Source organism: Esox lucius, chromosome 2 (assembly GCF_011004845.1).
Source record: "Esox lucius isolate fEsoLuc1 chromosome 2, fEsoLuc1.pri, whole genome shotgun sequence".
Taxonomy (NCBI): Eukaryota; Metazoa; Chordata; class Actinopteri; order Esociformes; family Esocidae; genus Esox; species Esox lucius.
The window spans coordinates 10,966,883-10,972,882 of NC_047570.1; the positions used below are offsets into that span (position 1 = coordinate 10,966,883).

The 6,000-nt window shown below is 38.4% G+C and overlaps 1 protein-coding gene across 1 annotated transcript in view; it reads right to left on the reverse strand.

Annotated features, from left to right (window-relative positions):
- The window catches only part of cdh11 (cadherin 11, type 2, OB-cadherin (osteoblast)), a 61,329-nt gene extending 58,769 nt beyond the window's left edge, over positions 1-2,560 (reverse strand). The window contains exon 1 of the mRNA XM_010902022.5: positions 2,127-2,560. The gene's annotated coding sequence lies outside the window, so the exon portion shown is untranslated. The remainder of the gene's footprint in view (positions 1-2,126) is intronic.
- Between the last annotated feature and the right edge of the window lie 3,440 nt (positions 2,561-6,000).

A 6,000-nucleotide genomic window follows, 5' to 3' on the forward strand; every position in this document is an offset into this window, starting at 1 on the left:
TGTTTTTTTTTTTTCTCTCCAAAGTAAAAGCACTCATTGAAAAGCTGGAGCTGGCAGTCAAAATAACAAATGCCTTTATTTGTTCAGAATGATGGAGTCTCTTCCTTTATCGACCCACAGTAATGTGGAATTGGAATAGCACAGCATGGAGCAGAGCAGGAAACCGGTGCCTCATTTTTTCCCCCGCCCCAGAACTCCAAGGTGGTAACGTGACACCGAAGGTAACAGAAGCCACTGACTAGAAAGATGTTAATCCTGACAAAGTGCCACAGCATTAGCCAGAGCCTCTGTTAGATTGAATTCTCCGTCCCCTGGGACCATGGGCAACACCGGCGGTGGCGCTCCATCTTTTTGAGTGCTCCTTAGAGACTAGCGCCGAGGTAAGCAAACAGGACAAGCGCTCCACAGAACAACAGCACCCTCTATTGATTCCTTGAATACATTCATTTTCATTCTCTTCTGGGGGGTTTTCAAGACTGGTGTCTGTAGTTGTAATTATAAAGGTATGTTAAGATGTTCCATTTAGCTATTCACGTCTTGCCAGTTGAACACGAGACAATGATTCTGAAATGTTAGCTGTGGTTTTTGCTCAAATGGGATGAGAAATTGTTTCATGGATTCTTCCTATGTCTCAAATGTATTTAAATTGTGATTGGATTGATTCCCTAGGGTGAGTAATTTACTTCTGGTTATGTTGCTCAAACATTTTCAGCATCTAGCCTAACACATTCCTAAGTGTAAATACTAGCAGTTAACAAAGCACTGGGAACTAATTTAAGGGATTAGAACCCTGTTAAATACATTTTGTTCAGTGATAACAATCTTGATTTTCTTTCTCAATGCCCAATTTGGGCATAACACAAATATATAATATCAACACATGTTTAATTTTAAAGGAGCATAGGATAGGTGGTACCCATCCGGCAAGAGCACATGTGGAAAAGCAGAAGCAGACATTTCGCTGAGCAACAGTGTGGTGGGGGTATAGAGGGTTAAAAGGGGATATTATTTCCAGCTTGAAAGCAGAAGTCTTGAGCAGTGGACATGAATACTGAGGGGTCTGTGAATAGGCTAGTCTATGCATTGGACAAGCTAGGCAAACTGTTTTATTTAGGCTACCTTGTCCTTAACATTGAAACATAATGAAACCTATTTCACAATAGCTGCGCATGACAACATTGTTATCCAATGTGAATTATAGCCAAATGTAGCCTAAGAAGACCACGATCAATTTAAAGAAAATACGCACTTAAATTGACTGCCTATGATGACAGATAGGCTACCGGGGGATATAACAGCCTATAGATTTACTGAATTATGTTTGTATTCAGAATATAATACACCAACCTGTTATCACTATACAACTACACGTAGATGTAAGCTAAGATTCAAACAACTTCAATCAAATCTCAATAAATTTGCCAAAATATCACAATTCAATTAATGCAAACCGGCCTTTAAAATATAACACAATATTAGTTTTTACATATCGTTTGTAATTTTGCGCATTACAATGCACAACAAAATGATATCATCTGGCTGTCCATACCCTTTCAGTTCAATTTGATATTTGGCTACAAACTCTTGCAAGGAAATTAATCTCCGTATCGCCTACACTTGGAGAGAAAGTTGCTCTGTAGCACGTTATTCGTCCCTAAAACCAGAAAATGCCTTGTTCGGCACATATTGCCTATGCAGACTATAACCTTAACGGTGTGTCAAACTAGACGTGCCTAGTCAATCTGCAATTGTACGGAAAGGTTTAAGATTTGAATCGAAGAATGAAAAGGTGAGTGACAAGATATCATTTGATGGGTTATTTTCTCACTGTCCTGATGATAATCCAACACCAAAAATAAGTATATTCTGTTAAAAGTAATTAACTGCATTGAAAGTCCTGCAATTAATATACACAGTGACGATTTTGTACTCAGAAACTGAGGAAATCTTGAATATGGTGTAATCTAAAATGTAGCTTTTAGTAGCCTCTGGATTTTATCAATTGTATCACATGTCAGTCAAATCCTAAAACTACACAGCTGTCAATTTGCCAGTTCAAAATACTTAAAATTGGAAAACAAAATGTACTAAAATGAATAGGCCAAACTATAGGCTAAATCCCATACCTGTCTTGGAGTAAAACCACACTGAATGTTGTCAGTCTACTGCTTGTCCCATTAGCAGCTCCAGCCTATGACCACTTCTTTATGACAGGCTATGAACATCCAACGCGACAAGTCCTAGCGTTATCACTTTTGGTCCAAGCACTTCTGCGCTTTCCGCTGGATAACGGGAATACCGTGGATGGATTGAAACGACAGTGGAACTACTCGCCTAAGGCGAGAATCAAGAGGAAAGGAGAGTGTGTGAATAAAGCCGTAGCATCCCCAACGATCAATCCGGTGCAGCCGCTTTAGGAACCCAAGTCCTCTCCAGCTTTCCAGTGAAACGAAATGAGTCTCAGAGACCTTAGTAGCAATGTAAGCAAGATGTGTCTTGCCGAGGGGCGGCTAAGTAGAATCACCCCCCGATACCAGATGGAAGCAGTTTCTCATCTGTCGCACGTTCCCAGAACCAACCAGTGCAAGAGAACGGCGCGAATGGCTACACAAGGTTTAGAAATCGTCGACCAATCAAAACAGGCGGATGGTGGTAAAGCCCTCCCTGGGGACCGCGCACACAAGGGAGATGGAGACACAGCTCATCTTCGAAGTAACGTACACTGAAAATAACTTTTCGAATGAGTAAAGTGAAATCGCTTTAACGTATAGATGACCAAGCTTTTTCCCCACCAATTACAAGTCAGCTTTTCAACCAATAGACCAATGTTCAACTATATTTTTTTCAGTCTGGAATAGGTTACATATTCCCTTTGTGCTGCAAAGAAAAAACATACAGTTTGGACTCAATGTGGTTGCTCAAGAATTGCTTCTGTATTCCATAATAATCAAGTGGAAAGCAGTATGGCCTCTCTTTGTATACCAGTGTACATTTGTTTTAACCAGTCATATCCATGGGATAGAGGCGTTTAAAGCTAGATATATAGTTTATTTGTACTGTAACTACAGAGAAACCCTTTGGTGCTACAGTATACTGTAGAATCCTTTTTGAAGGTTGAGAAAAGAATCATGTTCATAAGAATCAAAATAGAACATGTTGCATACAGGCTGGGAAATAACCATATCCTAATATTCTATAAATAAACATGAAAAATATACATAACTGAAAAATAGATTGCCATGGCCACCACCCTTTTTGGAGATATGCAGAACTTGTTTATTATATTTTCAGAGGTTGGCTCTATAAAGAGTAATGTATAATATGTAATGGCATAACACAACAGCTTAAATAAACTGGAATGACACTCATATGGTTGCACAAAAATAGCTCTGAGCAAACCACCCACCAACATATTCTATTTAGCTTCCTCTGCTCACTCAAAAAGGAAAAAAAAAAAGGTTCCATAAGAGTTCTTTGGCTGTCCCTGTTGGGATTTTTTTTTTATTGGTTCCAGGGAGAACCCTTTTGGGTAACTATTTTTGGTTCCAGGGAGAACCCTTTTGGGTAACTATTTCCGGTTCCAGTTATAATCACTTTGGGGCCCTGGATAGAACCCAGCTAGGGTACATTCTCACAAAAAAGAGAGAATGTAAGAGAATGAAAATATTTTTATTTAGATGACCCTGCAGGGGAGAAATTATTTGTAGGTTTTCTTTTCAACCCTAAACTAATTCAGTAGCGTTTAATATTTAGCTGGATAAAAAGCTAAATCAGGTTATTCACAACTGGGTTTGCAGAGCTGAAAAATATTAAGGATTTTTTTTTTTCAAAGACTGCAAAAACAACTGCACCCACCAGAAAACAATGGATTTAGTCTTTGTCTGTCAAAAGATTAAAATAATGAATGAAAATGTATCACATAATTTTCAGTACGATCTTAACTCTGTTACATACTGCATTAAAGGCCCATAGCAGAACAACTCACTTCTGTTTTTTTTCTGGATTCCATAGACTATTTAAAGCATGACAAAGTTTTACAGGAAGTGTGACATCATGAATGACTCCGCCAGCCAGCCTGTTACCTACAATGTAAACACAGACAGAAAATAACTAGAATTTAAACCAAGTTGTGTTTGCAAACTACTATACATGCAATTATTTTATGAATTTACTATTACAAGTCATTCTGATCTTTCTGTTTTGGTAAACGGCCCAACTTTGAAGACTCCAAAAAACTACCTAGCTAATCTGTCTAAAGTGAATTCCAAATCCAAAGTAGGAAAATTTCAACCATTTCTTCTATCTCATTATTCAATTTCCTCAGCCCTCTGCCTTACCCCTTTCCCCCCATGAGTGAATAACAGCAACTCTATCAACAAGTTATCATCAACACATTTTAGGCCTGGTGACTACCAACTATGAGTCAGCCTACATCGAAAAGGTAAGAAAACTGGCATTTGGTGCCTGGCTAACAACCTCTCTGTCAACCTCTTCAGTAAAATAAAGGTAATTCTTGCTGACTTTCGGGAAGCAGAGGGGACATGCAAAAACCATATCTTTGGAGCTGCAGTAAAGGGACTCAAGGTCCCTTTGCATCACAGTCGAGAATGTCTCATTGACAATCAATGTCACCAGTGTGGTTGAGAGGGGACAACACTGACTCTTCTCCAAAAGTATAAATTCAGCACTGTGCTCTGAAGTAGTGTTGCTGCATTACAGAGAGCATCCCAACTGGCTGCAACATGGTCTGGCAATGGAACTTCTTCACACACGCTTCAGGGACCCATATGTATTTCGAAGACCATTTTTACAATACAGCTAAATTACATTTAAAATAGCACATAAGATGTCACCAAACCATGACTAATTATCCAATAGCCATTCCTGCATCTCCAGCATTACACAGTTCCTGCTGTTCTTTACACAGTTCAAAATTAGTCCATTATACATCACATTTTGGTTCACTTTTAAATATTTTCATATGAAAGTGTGTTATTTTGCCAACATGAGAAGTAATAAGATATGTTCTCACAGTTCAAGGTCATAATTTAGCCTCTCAGGCTAACACATTTTCATTGTGGTGTGTGTATGATTTGAGTTGTGAGTGCAGTCAGGTACAAGTTTGGCCTAGAATCCTCTTAACAATAAAACAAACATGCTGCTTCTGTTCAGGAAAATCTAGGGTATGACCCGATGTCATCTTGTAACTTTACACAAATACATAGTGACCATAGATGCTGGCACGATGACATTAGTTTCAATGGTATTTAAATTTGAAGGGCACATTAAGGAATCATGGGTGTTTGAATTGCTTGTATGACATTAAGCCAGTTTTTATCATAATTCTCAGTGTCATCTTTCAAAATACATGACAGTCTCTAAATCTGCAGTCATTTTCTCATTTAGACAACAACAAATGTGCAGATGTTGCCCAATTAGCTGGAGGGATTTCATGACCTCTTCACATACAAAGTGTTCAAGTTCAGAAAGGCTGTCAATAAAAATCCATAAAGCGCAGTGAAGCGGAGGCCTTGACGTCATGAAAAGCTTGCTACTCTACATTCATTGTGCTCCAATTTAGGTCATTATTCATCTGTCTGAATCTGAAAATTGTATATAGGGACTATGTGTTTTTCTTTGTCTTTAAGACTGTAACACGGAAGGCACCATTCATGTAGAATGACGCAATGTTAATATACTCATCACAGTCAGGAAGAAATTTATTGTATTTCCTGCATGCAAGCATGTATGAATAATGTAATATGTAACTTTATATTGGACAATTTGAAATAACCCAATCAAACAATCGGTTTCATCGGTCTTGAACTTTCTCAGATTAGAAAATGACCACTCTGGTCAGTAAAAGCTTATTTTCAGCCACAGGTATCCATTCCTATCCTCAAAGCAGGAAATCTCAGAAAGGATGTTCCCTGCATTGGCCATTTGTCTGCGAATATAGTGAACAATCAATTCAGTCAGATTATTAGCCTGTCTAATAAT